Consider the following 16,480-nt stretch of genomic DNA (forward strand, 5'->3'; position numbering starts at 1 on the left):
TCTCATCAAGTTTGAGAACCACTGGCTTGCAAGTCTGTCCTATGTGGCAAGACTGCCCTGCATCCCGCTGCTTGTCGGGCTCCCTTCTCTGGTTTGCCATCTCCTCTGCCCTGCAGTGGGCCATGAGGAACCACCACTGTGCGTGGCTAGGAGAATACCCAGCACACTGTAAAGCTTGGTAGCCATAGGAGGTGGGATGGTGACAGAGAGCAGGGCTGCCTTCGGCTAGAAGGGCAAAGAGCTTGGGTAGACCTGGGTGAAGGTGGGTCATCAGCTGAAGGAGGTTCCCCAAGGCAGCCGTCTGGGCATCCAAGAAACACAAGCAGGGACTGCATTGAGTGAGGAGGTAGAAATATGGTCAGAAACCCGCTAAAGAGGGCTCAAGCCCAGAATGTGGCCTCAGAGTGTGTGGGTTCTGGGCCATGAAGCACCTCTGGGTGGGCAAGCTGCCTTCTCCCTTCCTTCAGCATCTCCTCTCTTTGGGTCAATATGCTCAAGCTGCATCTCTGAGGCTAGCTGGTCTCTTGGTCACCTCCCACCCCATCTCCAACTCCCACCCTCAACCCCATTCCCCACCCTAGCGACCCTTGTGACAGAAGTAAGGAGAAGGATCCCCAAGGAATCAGATGGAGAAGTCCAAAGCAATCCTTTGCAAGCTGGACATGTGTATGAAGTCCCCTTCTTTGCCCTATTTTTCTCCATAGCACATGTCAGCATCTGAAATACTATGTTTTTTGTCTGTTTACTTCACTAGAATGAGAGCCCCATGACCAAAAAAAAAAAAAAAAAAAAAAAAAAATTTTTTTTTTTTTTTTTTTTTACTGAATTATTTACTGCTCAATCCCCAGGGCCTAGGACAATGCCTGGCACACAGTCATCATTCAATAAATATTTGTTGGAAAAGGGGCAGCTGGGTGGCTCAGTTAAGCATCTCACTTCGGCTCAGGTCATGATCTCACAGTTTGTGGGTTCCAGCCACACATCAGGCTCTGTGCTGACAGCTCGGAGCCTGAAGCCTGCTTCAGATTCTGTGTCTCTTTCTCTCTCTAACCCTCCCCTGCTTGTGCTCCATCTCTCTCTCTCTCTCTCTCTCTCTCTCTCTCTCTCTCTCTCAATAATAAATAATAAACATTAAAAAAATACTTGTCGGAAAAAAATGAATGAATCTTAGATTTGTTCAAATCTCAGGGATGCCTGGGTGGTTCCGATGCCTGGCTAGGCATCTGACTCTTGATTTCAGCTCAGGTCATGATCCCGGGATCGTGGGATCAAGCCCCATCTTGGGCTCTGGGCTAAGTGTGGAGCCTACTTAGGATTCTCTCTTTCTCTCCCTCTGTCCCTCTTCCCTGCTCATGCTCTCTCTCTCTAAAATAAATAAATAAAATAAAATAAAATAAAATAAAATAAAATAAAATAAAATATTGTTCAAATCTTAAAGTGTATTCTGTGATCTATCATTATTTATTTTTTTAAGTGTTTTTTTTTTTTTAATTTTGAGATACAGAGAGAGAGAAAAAGAGAGTGCATGTACATGAGCGGGAGAGAGGTAGAGAGAGAAGGAGAGAGAGAATCCCAAGTAGACTCCACCCTGTCAGCACAGAGCCCAATGTGGCGCTCGATCTCACAAACTGAGATCTGACCTGAGCAGAAATCAAGAGTCAGATGCTTAACCAACTGAGCCACCCAGGTGCCCCACTATGTTTATTTTTAATATAAAAATGATTACTCAAATACTTGAGTAAAAATCAGTGCCTCATGTCTTCTACAAAGCGGGGGCTTCAGATGCCTGTATGCGCTGCGGCCCTAGGTTCCACCACAGAGGGAAGCTTCATTTATGATCAGACAGCAAGGATGAGAGAGGATGAGGCTGTGAGGGTCAGGCCCTCGATGTGAAGGGAGAAACTGTTTACAAAGACTTATTATGTCTCCATGCCTCAGCCAGATCAGTGGTTCTGAGAGGTACAAGTACAGGAAATTATAACCGAGTGAGAAGACAAAATACACTAACTCTGTCCAGTGCCTGGCACACAGTGGGCACCCAAAAAGGTTAGCAAAACTCTATTTGCATCTGAACTCCAGAGAAATCTTGATGAACAAGACATTCAAAGAACAGTCCTTGTAAGACTCAAGAACAGGGACTCAGTCCCTTTGTTTCCCTAGTACTTGGCACAGTATGTGTCTAAAAGGCCCTGAATCAATGCTTGATGACGAAAAATATTCTTTCCATTGATGTTTCTGGACATTACATTGTATTTCAGGCCTAGTGGCTGAAAATCATTCTGACATGTATTCAGCAACACTTCCACACTAGCAAGTGGAGTACTGAACTTTCTTGCATCTTCCTGTGAGGATACAGAATCTTACAAGTAGTCATCCCCAAGTACCCTGACTGTCCTTGACCATGTGTCCTTGTGGGAAACTGTGGGGAGGGATGCAAAAGGGCAGGAGATTGAATTTTTTAACCCCCCCAAAACCATGGGGCATTGAAAGAATTCCCTGCTATCTTTTCCCCTGAATCTCAGGGTTAGAGCTTACAAGGGGCTAAGATCATCTAGCGCCAATGGAGAAACGAAGGCCCAGAGAAGGGAACTGGCTCCCTGAGGGCACACAGTATGCAAAGAGCATTGTCAGAAACAGAACCTTGTTCTTTTGACCCGAGTTCAACATTCTTTCCATTTTGTAGCTTTGTCTCTATCTCTTGAAAGTAGAAAGGAGAGAAAAATGCTATTTAATTCATGTTTAAATTCTGTATTAAGAGAGAGAGATCAATTTGTCTATAAGGATGTTTACTGAGATTTAACTTTACACTCAGCACTGTTTTAACTACTGTAGGGTATAAAGCAAACACAGAATTGTCCCTGTCTATTGCATGGTGTTGATGATGACAACAGTAAGTTTTGATTTTTGAATACGTGTTACATACAAGCATTGGCTGCTTTACGTGTATTGCCACAAATAATTCTCACAACAGCTTTATAGAATAGATTTCTATGTCAGGCCTCTTTGGGTAGCTTATGACAGAAACCCAACTCAAACAAGCTTAAGAAAAAAAGGAAATTATTTGCACACCAAAATGAAAATACCAGGAGTTGTCTAGCTCTGGTTAGACTGTAGCTCAAACAATGTTACCAGGATCTCTCCCTCCTTCCATCTTCTCTATGTTAGCTTTACTTTCTAGCATGTTCTTCTTTTGTGATGAAAAAGATGACCCCCCCCCACTAGCCCTGGCTCCCATGAGCCTTACAGTTTATAATTTCAGAGAGAGCCCCCTGAGTCAACTTCCACATCAGCTATCTGCAAGACCTTGACTAATCCTCTTTTAATCTCATGAGCACATCTGCACCAATCATTACGTCTAGGAAAAAGAGATATTTTGATTGGCCACCCCACATCTCCATACGGTGCGGGAGGAGAGTTTCTTTTGTCAGTGGAATGAAGGAGAGGCAATTCATAATCCCATTCTACATAGGATGAAACTGAGACTCAGAGAAATCAAGTAATTGTCCAGGGCCACAGAGCCTGTTAGAGGCAGAACTGGTTACAAACTCAATATATTGCCTCCAAAACCTATGTTTTTTAATTTCTCCTGAGGTTTTATGGGGCTTTTTTGGAGGCAGGGGGAGGGTATAATTCACATACCTCAAAATTCACCATTTTAGAAGTGTACAATTTAGTGAAAATCCTGCTTTAATTGTCAGGCCAGGTGTTCTCCACTTTGGTGTGATCAGTGCTCAGCTGTGAAGTATGTGGTAAGCAATTTGTTGCTATTAATGGTTGAGTTACCAGAGGTATCGAATGATTTACTTTTAAAAATAGAAATCGGAATTAATTAAAGATTATCCCTCTAGGGGTGCCTGGCTGGCTCATTCGATAGAGCATGTGACTCCTGACCTTGGGTTGGTGAGTTCAAGCCCCACATTGGGCATAGAACTTAAAAAAAAGAAAGACTATCCCTCTAATAACGTCATCCTCATTTTCTTTTCTTGATATACTCTTTCAGATGTAGTCAGCAAAACTCCTGCTTAAGAGAGTGTTGTCACTCATGTTGAGTGTTTCCTAGGAGAAAAATGCCACAGCTTGGGGCACTGCTACAGCTCGCCATAAACAAAGCTTTCCCCATTGTAAGACAGAATGAGTAGGACTCTAAGAAAGATACAGAGCATTCTAGGAACATTAATAGAAATGACAAATCTGTTCAGCAACATTGCAGATTATAAGATTAAAATTCAATCAATATCATTTCTAGATTCCAGTAATGAAGACTGGAAAAGAAAATACAATAAAAAAAAAGTCATCTCATTCCCTAAAGAATCCAAAATATTAAGTATTTTGAAATTAACCTAAGAGGACATGCAAAATCTATTCAAAGAAAATTACAAGTCTCTACTAGCAAAAAAAATAAAGGTATTTAAATAAATGGAGCTTTTGGCTGGGAAGATTCTACATGGTAAATGGTACAAAAGCTCAAGCAATCTTGGGCCACATTAATACTCTGCTTTAGAAAGAGGATGATGACAATCCTGTTCTCCTCTGAGCTGCTCAGATCACACCCTGAAGGAAATCCAGACAAACTAGAACATGTTGGGGGTGTCGGGGGTTGTTGTATGTGGCTAGGCTGGTAACAGGTATGGAAACCATGCCATACAAAGAACTGAACAGGTTAATCTGGATGTTAGAGAACTGGGGCATTTCCGCTGGGTAAACGAGGATTTAGGAGTAGGGGTGGAAGGCTAGCTCTGTGAGACAACAGTGAGTGAAAATTATAGGAAGAGAGATCAAGGTAGCAGCTTTCTGAAAGTCAGAATCGTCACTGATCTAAATTGTGGAGCAGGCAGAGTCGGCGATATTATCATCCCTAACAAAGAGAGGAGAAAAAGGTCCGGGAAGCAAAAAGGATTTGTCTGTAATCACTCAGGAGGGACACAAGAGACTATGGACTCCCCAGTGCTGTGTCCACTGCCCCAGCACTGAGCTTAAAGAGATACAGCAAAACAGGTGAGAACAGCCAGCAGTAAGGAAGTCACTGGAAACCTACCAATGTCAAAGCATGACAAACAACTCTGAATATCCTGTGGAGAGAAGGATCAGGCAACGAGCAATGGTTTCCTATGGGAAAGTAATGACTTCTGACAAGAAACAGGGATCAGGAGAGCAGAAATTTCTGACAGGAGACCAGGGATTTTTGACAGGAGAGCAATGGTTTATGACAGGAAAACAGGCATTTTCTGGCAGAAAATGTTGATTTCTGACAGGATGTTAGTGGACTTTTGACAAGAGAACAAGGATTTCTGAAGAGAGTGGTGATTTTTCTTCAGACAGTGATTTTTTAAAGGAGAGTGGACATTTCTGACAGAAAAAACAGTGATTGCTAATAGCAGAGCATGGATTTCTGACAGAACCTTAGTGCCCATTACATGGGAGAGTAGTGATTTCTGACAGGAGGTTTTTGACAGCAATGAAGGTGTTAGTTAGGAAGGACAAAAAGCAGCAGCACGGAACAAAGTGGAAAACAACAGGCAAGCATCGAATTCCCTCAGCAAAGAGCTGTTGGTCCTGTGTCTGGAGGGAGGTTTCACCAGTAAAAAGAACAAGCTGGATCAGGGAAGGCTCAAGGTGGGCGAGACCTTAGGTTCAATATCTCATTTAACAGAGGGAGATTGGGTTGAAGGGAAATGATCTGGGAGATTCAGATCATACAGGGGAGCATAAATGACTAGGAAATGCATTCCCACCCAGACACTTGGAGGAAGCAGAAGAGAAGGGGATCTGGTCCTTCTTCAGTCCCCCAAACCCAGAAATAACAAAGCCTTGGTTTTGATTCAGGAGATGCTAATGGAAACTTTTGCCCTCTTAATTAGCTACAGGTTCTTGGCAGGGTGGGGGTGGGGGGTGTAGGAGGGTTGGGCAGGAGAGAAGTGGTCTCTGTAAAGCTGTAGCCCTAAAGTTATCCAAGAACCAGATCCCATCATGCTTAGAGAGAAGCCAGCCTTGTGGTAGAGAGGAAAATGAATTAAAAGAGAAGGCAGTACCGACACAGAGCCTCGACAGAAACAATAGGCTCACAAAATCCTGCTCAGAAGGAAAAGTGATTTCCTTTGTCCCACACTCACCACCCATGCCCCTGAGAGCTCCCAGGCTAGACCCAGACACCCAGCAGAGGTCACGTGCAAGCTCCTCTCCCTGCAAGTGGTTAGGTTTAATGTGACCAAAGCCCAGCAGTGCACAACCAAAGCAGGATATGTCTCAGAGGGAAGGAACGCTTTTTCTCTCAGACTGAGCTCTCATTGACCCCAGCTCCAGGCACCACGTCTACCACGTGACTGGATTCCTGTGGGCACTGAGCGCTAGGAGAATTCTAATTGTGCAGATCCCCAGAACAGCTGCAGCATCCCGAGCCAGGAGCTCCAGACTCGTACTTCCGACCGGATGCAGGGCTCAGCACAGCTCTTCACACTCAGCCCTGCAGGCCTGAGGCCTCCTGCAGAGAACACCTCCCTTCCCCCTCCCTTCCCCCTCCCTTCCCCCTCCCTTCCCCCTCCCTTCCCCCCCCACCCATGGACTACCTTTAGCTCTCTCTGGGGGGTCCCTGCTGCGTTCTTCCTACAGACCCAGGGGGCACGGTCTTTTCTTTCCAGCTGCCACCACCTCTCCTCCAGGGTTCCTTTCAACCACACACTGGATTCAAATGTTTATTTCTGAGAAAGAGAGACAGACAGAGAGTGAGTTGGGGAGGGGCAGAGAGAGAAGGGGACAGAATCCGAAGCAGGCTCCAGGCTCTCAGCTGTCAGCACAGAGCCCAAGTGGGGGCTCGAACTCGTGAACTTCGAGATCATGACCTGAGTCGAAGTCAGATGCCCAACGAACTGAGTCACTCAGGCGGCCCAGGTGACTGGATTCAGATGAAGACCCAGAATTCTCCGGCCCCCAACTCTTGATGCCTCTGACTGGGCCTCAAGTCACTTTATTGCTGCGAATATCATAATAAAATTACAGATGAGAAGCAAATTGGGGATTTCTTTAATCTCGGAAAAATTTGTATTTCTGAAGAGAGTGCTGATTTTTCTCAGGAGATGCTATGTGACTGCTCCTGTCTCACTTTGAGAACTGCCGTAATTAACCGTCCCAGGCAAAGCCCTTGCCTGTATTTCTGCCTCAGGAGGCACGTGAAATCTCTCATGTCCTCAGCACTGTGAACCACTCGGCCACCCAGAGCCTCCAGATCAGTCCTTTTCCGTGAAGACTCACAAAGTCTTCCCACCTGGATGACTTTGGGCAAGTTACTTAACCTCCCCAAGTCTCAGTTACCTTATTTGTAAAATGGGGACAAAAATGCCTCCTTCACATAATTGTTGAGTGATTACCTGAGATTACATATATATGTATATATCTATATCTGTATATATCCATATTTCTCTATATATATATATGAAGTATCTGGCACCCCGTAGGCTTAGTATATTTGGTGCCCTGACTTCTCCCTGGGGGAGAGCAGTGACCTTGAGAGCAGGGCTGGAGCAGGAAAGGCTGCTCAGCCGGGTGGAGGCTGAAATACCAGAGGTGCTTCGCTCACAGTTCAGGTGCCCTGGGTGGGGCTCTTCTGCACAAAGGCACCATAAGGGCACCATAACGGCAAGCCACAGCTGCTGGGTGCCTGTGCCAGCACCCAGCCCACCCTGCTGGGGAAAGAGAGAATGACACTTCTAAGGCAAGCATTTATAATAATCGGCAAGGCCAGGTTCTCCTCCTCTCCTGCTTGTCACTGGGGGCCTTGGCAAGGTAGAGAGCAGCTGCCCTTGGATATGTTCCTCTTTTCTCATCAGAGGGGTCTCCTGGAGTGTGGGCTAGCCTGCCTACGCGTAGCCTCTGGCAACCACTCCTCCTCCCAGCAAGCCTCTCATTGGGGTGATTTGCAGGGTCTCGAACTCTACCTTTATATCCCAGGGCCACGAAAGAAGCTCTTTTTTAACAGTATCGCTAAAGGGCCAAGCAGGGATTTTTTTCATCTTTTCCCTAGTCCTAAAGGACTAAAGGATGAAGTTCAAGGCCCCAGCCACCCTGAAACACCACAGCCTCAGCACACAGCTCTCAAGGGAAGAGGCTTTCTGTGCAGGGCTGCCTTGATCATTACCCCTTTCTGTCTTCATTTTTGTCTCACATAGTTTATAAGACACGAGACAAGATAAAAAGGTTTTAATTCATAGTCTTGTCTCCCCGAGTTAACCTGTGTGTTTCCCTCTCACTCTTCTCTCTCACTGGTACCCAAGGGCATCCCCAGTCCACACGGACCAGAAATACACACTCGCAGAAACCACAGAGCCAGGGCTCAGACACAAAGGCTGAGAGTGTGCTTGCAGAACCAGATTTTCCTCTCCCAAACACCAGACAAAACTGGGTTGGGGAAGCAGGAAGAGACAGCTGGGCCCAGACAAGAGGAGTGAGGACACCTGAGTCCTTGAAGTGGGGCAGAGGGTGGAGGAAGAAGGGAGCAGATGGGAGGGCACGCAATGTGGGGCTCAGTGTGGATCGCCCTCCCCAACCATCAGTGCTGGGGTTGGAACAGCCCAGGAACTGGGCTGGCCTGGAACAGCAAATGGTGACCTTAGGGGCCAGGAACTGGGCTGGCCTGGAACTGCAAATGGTGACCTTAGGGGCCAGGAGTAGGGAGGAGGCCAACATGGAAAACTTTGCCCCCGAACAGAACCAGGTGGAAATTTGTAAGTAGGAGCAGTGATGCACTGTATACTGCTAAGGGGTTTGACTATGGTGGGAATGCTTTCCTCAAATGAAGGAATTTTTGATGGAAGAACTGTTTAGAAAAAATTGGAGCCATTTGAGCAAAAATCCTCAATTTACCAGCACAGAACTAACTGAATTTTTCCAGTAACTGGAATAACTTTTTGGACTATTTTTAGCAGTAAGAGGTATATAATAAAGAATTGAAAATAAGTCAAGGATTTCTTCCTTCCTTCCTTCCTTCCTTTCTTCCTTCCTTCCTTCCTTCCTTCCTTCCTTCCTTCCTTCCTTTCTTTCTTTCTTTCTTTCATGTTTATTTATTTTTGAAAGACAGAGAGAGACAGAGTATGAGTGGGGGTGGAACACTCATCCGAAGACACACAATCCGAAGCAGGCTCCAGGCTCTGAGCTGTCAGCACAGAGCCCAACGCAGGGCCCAGACTCACAGACGGTGAAATCATGACCTGAGCTGAAGTTGGATGCTTAACTAACTGAGCCACCCGGGCACCCCAAGGATTTATTTTTTAAAACAACAGACCAGCTTCCAGGGACTCCCCTGACCAGCACAATCCATCCCTATTTACACTTTTACAGTAGGAACAACTGATGTTCAGAAGGATGACCCCTGAATCGCCAAGTCATCAAAAGAAAGTTTCAGTTCACTCAACTGCCAGAATCCCTATTTCCTTTACATTATAGGGAAGTAGAGCATGACTATATTTCTAAATTAACCACAAGCTCCTTGAAATTGATTTTTGAAGAATTCTAACATCCTTTGGATAAAGGCAACACTGTATATAAATTGAACGTATTGCACATTCAGGAATGAGTTCCTCTTTGAAGAAGAACCTCATGTGGTTGCATCTTGTAGACCTTTCATTTGAATGGTTTGCACTAGGGGTCCTCAGTTTGGGGGTTAGGGGAGTGCCCCCTGGGAGTATTTGGCAATGTGTGGAGACAACTTTGGTTGTCCCAGTTGAGGGATGGGAGAGGGGGTGGGATGCCACTGGCATCTAGTAGGTGGTTACCAGGAATGTTGGTCAACATCCTACAATGCACAGAACAGCCGTCCACAACAAAGAATTACTGGACCCCAAACGTCAGTCGTGCTGAGGCTGAGGAATCATGGCCCGTGACGATGCAGAAAGATGTGAGAGCCAGCAGGGTAACCTTCCCAAGACTACTCACAGGCTTCCGGGCCAGGCTCAGAGGCTATCAGCCATTGCTTGGGGCTGGTCTCACCTCACCCAAGCTCTTAAGATGGTTATATGATCTAAAGCTAGGACATTCATCTGCAATAAAATCTAACAACTGGTACGTCTGGCTGCTCTCTGCTGGCACTAAGGATACTCAGCTGAGCTTGGAGTGAAACAGAAGTCATTCCACCGGGACTTGAGACTGAGGCTCTAGGTCAGTATATATTTTCCCTGGGCAGGACTGGAAGGGTGCTTTAAAGAGCTCCGGTAGCACCCTTCCAGCGGGTGTGGCTACTGCTTCCACTGGCAACCATGTCTTCTTGTGACCAACGCCTTGTTTCCCTGGATGTGTTAACGTCATCAGTAAAGTCTGACTTCAACCTGAGGCCAGAGTCTACTTAAGATGATGCATTACTTGGCTCTGATCCATTCGTTATGTTTACATTGTGCAGTTTAATGTGGGAATTCCCTGATCTGAGAGCAGAGGTAATTATTTTGAGGAGCCAGCTAATCCCTGAGTGACTAGAGGTTCAATAACTAACGTAGTTTGCTCTACCCTTGTACAAGTATTTGGCAAAATTATTACTATGATGTAGCAACAAATAAAATATAAATGATTTGGGGCGCCTGGGTGGCTCAGGCGGTTAAGCGTCCATCTTCAGCTCGGGTCATGATCTCGTGGTCCATGAGTTCGAGCCCCGCGTCGGGCTCTGTGCTGACAGCTCGGAGCCTGGAGCCTGCTTCGGATTCTGTGTCTCCCTCTCTCCCTGCCCCTTCCCTACTCACGCTCTGTCTCTCTCTGTCTCAGACATAAACATTAAAAAAAATTTTTTTTTAATTTTTTTAATGTTTATTTATTTTTGAGAAAGAGACAGAGACAGAGTGTGAGCAGAGGAGGGGCAGAGAGAGAGGAAGACACAGAATCCGAAGCAGGCTCCAGGCTCTGAGCTGTCAGCACAGAGCCTGACACAAGGCCCGAACCCACAAACTTTGAGATCATGACCTGAGCCGAAGTCAGACACTTAGCCTACTGAGCCACCCAGGCACCCAAGAAGTATTTAAGAGCTTTGATGAACTAATCATTTCATATACATCTGATCCCAGTTAGTTTATGAGAATTGCACAAATGTAAAAAACAAAAACAAACAGAAACAAAACACACACACACACACACACACACACAAAACCCACAGAAAGTAATAGAAAAGCCCATGTTAAGCTGCCATGGAAACTCACATTTACCTTAAGATTCATATTTGGTACAATTTTCTGAAATTCCCCCTTTAGGCTCCAGGTGATCTTGGAATTCTCTGAACCTCACTTTCTAAATCTGAAAATTAAAAAAAATAACAAAATAAATAAAGCTAAACCAAATCAGATATTTCTGCATTATTTCATCTTTGATATTCTATTAGCCTAAATCTATGAATTCTGTCAGCATCATCAAAGGAAGAACTCTCCAGAATAAATGAAAGACATTCATCTATTTAGTCAGCCACTCAGTCATTCAACAAACACCGATCAAATGTAAGGCACTGCACTAGGCTCTGTGTAGAGTACAAGATTTCCAAACCACAAAAGTCCACTGAACACTCATGCAGCTAACCTCCGTAAGGAAACCAAGAACAACTACAAGAAAGTCATTATGATTGGCTTACAATTGATGCTTTAAACCACTCTTGATTAAAAGTAAGGGCTCTTTTATTGGAATGTAAAGTATGCAGACTAAGAAAATTTCCTGCAAATGACTCAGAAATTCTCTGAATTCTAAACAAGCTCTCAAATGGCTATAGTGTTTAGAGAAAACTAGTAATGGAACACTTTACCTTAAATTCTTTACAATGAGAATCTAACATCTTCAACATAAAAACTTGAAAACGGCTTCCAATGCAACAATCTCAAGGGCAAGGAAAAAATATTTATTAGATTTAATTTAGAGTCTGGTATTGACTGCTGTCCACTAAGGGACTTTCTTCCTGTGTTGAAAAAAAATGTGTACAGTACAATCCCATTATTCACACAATATCTTTTCATTTGATCAAAGAGTAGATACATTTTACTTATTAGGGGGGGATGAGATTGATTTGGCAAATGGAAACCAAGGCAGTATTTCTAGAAGGATATTTTCACTTCCACTATTACATGGAAGATGACAAAATTAGGCAGGAAATCACAAAAGCCTGATACAATGGAGGAAATTACTTGTGTGGTTTACCCATAAAGAGGATACACCGAGGAGGTGCCCAGACAGATAAAGTGGGGGGCCCAGCAGTTACTTTGTTTCATTTCTGAACATCACTATGGGATACCAGTACCAGGTGCCCTGAGCCCTGGGTTTTAAGAGGGGGGTAGATGCTGTTCCTACTTCTAAGATGCTTACTGTCCTTTCAGGGGAGGCTTGGCCAAATAACTGGAGAGTTCCAGCCCAGTGTGATCAGAACCTCATGGGGCCAGGATCGGGATTGTGCGAGCACGAGCACGTAGGAGGGCTCTCACACCCAGGCTGGGGGTCTGTGGGTGTGGCCCGGACAAGAGCCTCTCTAAAGGACCCTCTACGACTGACATTCTACATGCGGCTAAGAAAAGGAAAAATAAGTACAGATAACAAAGTATAGTAAGAAATCCTTCGGAGGGAAAAACAGTACATGAAAATACTGTCGAATCCTCTACTAATCTTTATTCAACTGCACTTGGAGAGAGGAGACAGGCAATCATGGAGGCTCTGGGGTCCGCAACACCTTCCTGGAAGGTTTGCTTAGGGTCTCAGGGAATCTCCAGGGACATCCACTCTTCCCATTAGCAGTGCATTGGGCCAGAGGACACCCCACAGCCGCACTAATACGTGCTATATTAGATTACAAAGCCAAGTAATTGCCAGCTAAGCTTCAAGTAATGGTGAGGTCATGCATCTGTGTTTCGTTCATTTGTACAGCAATTAATTTGTACCTAAATTAACAATAAAAGTGGTTATGTGATCCAATAGAGGAGAAAGGACGGCAAGAAAAAACTAACTTCATCCGTTTTATTCTACTAGCAAGGCCAAATCACTCTTTTCCTCTTTTCACTGTTGTTTATCTCTCTGGAGAAGGTGATTTTCAGGCCAGCAAAGTGGGAACCAGTTGTGCATGCTGGCCCCGGTCAGGGGTCCGGCCTCAAAGGCTGTGGCCAGGAAAATGAGATCTGTGTGATGCAATGTATTGTTGACTTGAAATGGCACCAGCAGGTCACTTCTGCAGCATGCTCCCAAGGCAGGCCAGGAAACAGGCCCTCTGGAATTGTTTAAGGCAAAGATAGACACAAACTAACTCAGAAGATGTTAGCACAGAATTAGCAAGCTGGAGCTCTTGGGCAGCATATGGCTAGCAGACACATTTTGTTTGGCATGAAAAGGTTTTTAAGTCTTTGGATTTGTTTCCAATGTTTAAAAATTAGGGTATCTCACATGAATATTCAGATCTCCAGTTCTCTTGAAAGGTTGGAATACTGTTTGCACTACATCTACGTTCCTGCCTGGCAACATTTGCCTGGAACAGCGTGGTCACTGTCCTGTATAGTCAGGCAGTGCTTGCCAACTGAGTATAGTCCCCATCACTCCCTATTGCCCTATACTGTGCCTGCCTCTCGCTGTTAACTTGTCTGGCTCGTGGAGGATTTGAGTGCAACCACTGTTTTTAGCATTTGCTTCGTCACTCACGGAAGCAATCTGCTCTGGTCACTCTTTATATCAGCTTCACTTCTTAACTGCCTAGAGCAGTTTTTTCAATCTGAATGTCTTGGACATAGAGGCGGTGCCCTGACCCGAAGTCTTATACCTGCTGCTGTGTTCTTCGGTTTTGGCATTGAACCTGTTGTCACAGAACCACAGACCTATCCAAAGGAGTAGAAGCAGCTTATCCACCTGTCTCATTTAGAAACTAAGGCTCAGAGAGGCCAAGTGACTTCTTTAAGGTCACACAGCAACTTGAGACAGAGCTAAGGCTAGAACCAGCTCCAATGCTTTTCCTCTGATACTTCAGCCCCTTCGGGGGTGCTCATTCATGAGTCTGCATGTCGCAAAGCAAGAATATAATTTCCCAAGTCATTGTGTCATCTTAAGTCTGAATACTGCAGGTCTGTTGGGCACTGGTATCTGTTAAGGTGGCCCCTGATGATAAGATATGGTGTTCAAACTTACTTTCTGATTTTTAGTCTGTTGACTTCGGAGAGCTTTGAACTGGGAGTGAAGCCAACTGGGTTCAAGTTTCAACTCTCCCTCTTAGCAGCTGTGTGATCTTGGGCAAGTTTCCTTGCCTCTCTGAGTCAGAATTCCCCAATTGTAAGATAGGAATGCCTGCCTCACAGGATGTTGTGATGATCACAGGACATAACAAACATGAAAGTTCTCAGAAAAATGTATTAAGTAAGATAAATGCAAATTACTATTACAGGGCACTGAGCTTAGCTATCAGAGAATCTCAGATTCCCACCTTTTACAAGTGAGGCTCAGGAAACACATCCAGCTGGCTACCAGCAGAGTTCAAATTAGCAAGCATGTCTCATGTCTCCCCCACCACGACCACAGATGGACTCAAGGATCTAAGTTACAGCCATGTGGGCCCAAGCACGTGGGCACAGAGGAGCATCAGCTGGCCCTGAGGGTGAAATGGGAAATGCCCTAACCTCCCCTCACTAAGGTCTGTGAAAACAGAGCCCCAGTCTCAGAAACAATCACTAACCGGCTCTCCTGCTACGAGCGGAGCCCCACGCTTGCTGGTGACCAATCCCCAGTCCGTGAGCATGGGCTTGCGAAGCATTATACTGCACAAATGAACACCGCTTTTGCAAATTTGTGGGACCTGCCAGCCCTCTCTGTTTAACTAGATCTCCGCAGTGACATCCAGACATGTTCTGCATTAAATTAGAGCTGGTAATTTCAGAGGGAAACAGCTCTGAAATGGCATGAAAGACAAAAATCTGTTCCTTGAAAAATGGCACCATATGTGCCTGCCTTGCTGCAGTTAGGGTAAAAGGCTTTCCCTCCCTTTGTTACTCATCGAGCCGCCGATGTTAATGTCAGATTTGCAACAGAACCATATACTAATGGAACCTAAATTAGCTCTAAAATTAGCTCTTAACAAGAAACTGGAGGCTAGCTCAAGGCAAGCAGATTTCTCTGACTGTGAGAGACAGAAAGCATTTTAGCAAAGCAGCCGCATATTGATATTCTCGAGCCTCAAAAAAGATCACTCTTCACTGTGAGTGAATTGCCCGGGAAGAATTGTGCACAGCCTGCTGTTTGTCTGTGTCAACCTGCAGTTTTAAGAAAGCCTGCCGCCAAACAAAGAAGCTGTTGAGAGTCTGGAGCGCGGATGAGGAGAGGGAGGGACTTGGGATGTTAGACCTGGGTAGGGGGCCAGGTCCTGGGAGTGGCAGCTTTCTGGATTTTAGAGCATGTTCCATTATCACTATCCAACTAACACCTTTAGAGAACCTAGAGCCTATAGAAAAAAGAGTGACGGGAAAGATTTATATGGATAAAGAATATTTAGCAGCTGACATGAGTAACTGTTATATTCCACCATTCTGAAAAACTGGGGACCGAAAATTTTCTAAAGCACATCCTATCGATAGTTATTATCGATACTTATCCCACTTCTGAGATATCAACAGAATGGTAAACTTCACTAACAGGCCCAGCCCAGCCAAGTTTTTCCTGTCCCTCGCTCCTCAATGACCCCAGGTTGGAATTTGACAGTTAATGGGTTGGCATTTTGAAGGCCACTCCAGGTTTGCAGACCAGGCCTGGGGGAGAGGGAGGCTGAAGGATGCAGGATGGGTGGTTAGAACCTCTGAAACCTACCCAAGGAAAAATCAGAACTAAGAAATCATTGCAGCTGGGGAGTAGCAGGAAACCGGCTTAGGTGCAGGGTGGTTTGAATTAGGCACCCTCCCACTGGGAAAAATGTATCCAATTCTCATGGGTAAGGAGTCTACATTCCCATTCACTCTGAGAAGCAATGGACTCCTGTTTGGCCAAGGAGTGCCTCTAAACCTGACATTTAGGGCATGTAAATTCCCTTCGGCTTCACACCCGGAACAGTCAATGAGCACTGTTGGCCGAGCACTTGGTTTATCCATGGCAATTAAATAAGACGGTGTATATGAATGTGCTTTGTAAAAGATAAAATACTACACAAATCCTAGTTATTAGCAAAGATACATGTACTGCCTCACAGTATTATAAGACTTCTTTGAAAGTGCTGTTCAAAAGAAAGTTATTATTATGAAAAATTCTGGAATCTTCTGGCCCCAGAAAAAACTACAGATGTAATAAAGGTTTATCAAATTATCAACAATTGAAGGAAAAACTGAATCCCAGAACACACTGTATTAGGTTAACTAGAATTACAACTGGCAGAAACATATTTCTTGTTAAATAAATTTTAAAAAAAGCGTTTTAAGTGAAACAAATATCAAGTTCTCTAATGATGCTTATAAATCAATTTTTAAGATGAAGAACTTGCTCTCATAATTGTTCATTCTTCCTGGCAGGACAAATCTCATAAACTCAC

At 44.8% G+C, this 16,480-nt stretch overlaps 1 long non-coding RNA gene across 2 annotated transcripts in view; it reads right to left on the reverse strand.

Annotated features, from left to right (window-relative positions):
- Positions 1-16,480, reverse strand: part of LOC123611042 — a 122,456-nt gene that overhangs the window by 80,111 nt on the left and 25,865 nt on the right. For both annotated transcript variants that reach the window (XR_006718389.1, XR_006718388.1), the window contains exons 2-3: positions 11,172-11,259; positions 6,564-6,695 (exon numbers count right to left, since the gene is read on the reverse strand). This is a non-coding gene — a long non-coding RNA (uncharacterized LOC123611042). The remainder of the gene's footprint in view (positions 1-6,563; positions 6,696-11,171; positions 11,260-16,480) is intronic.

Source organism: Leopardus geoffroyi, chromosome C2, assembly GCF_018350155.1.
Source record: "Leopardus geoffroyi isolate Oge1 chromosome C2, O.geoffroyi_Oge1_pat1.0, whole genome shotgun sequence".
Classification (NCBI taxonomy): domain Eukaryota; kingdom Metazoa; phylum Chordata; class Mammalia; order Carnivora; family Felidae; genus Leopardus; species Leopardus geoffroyi.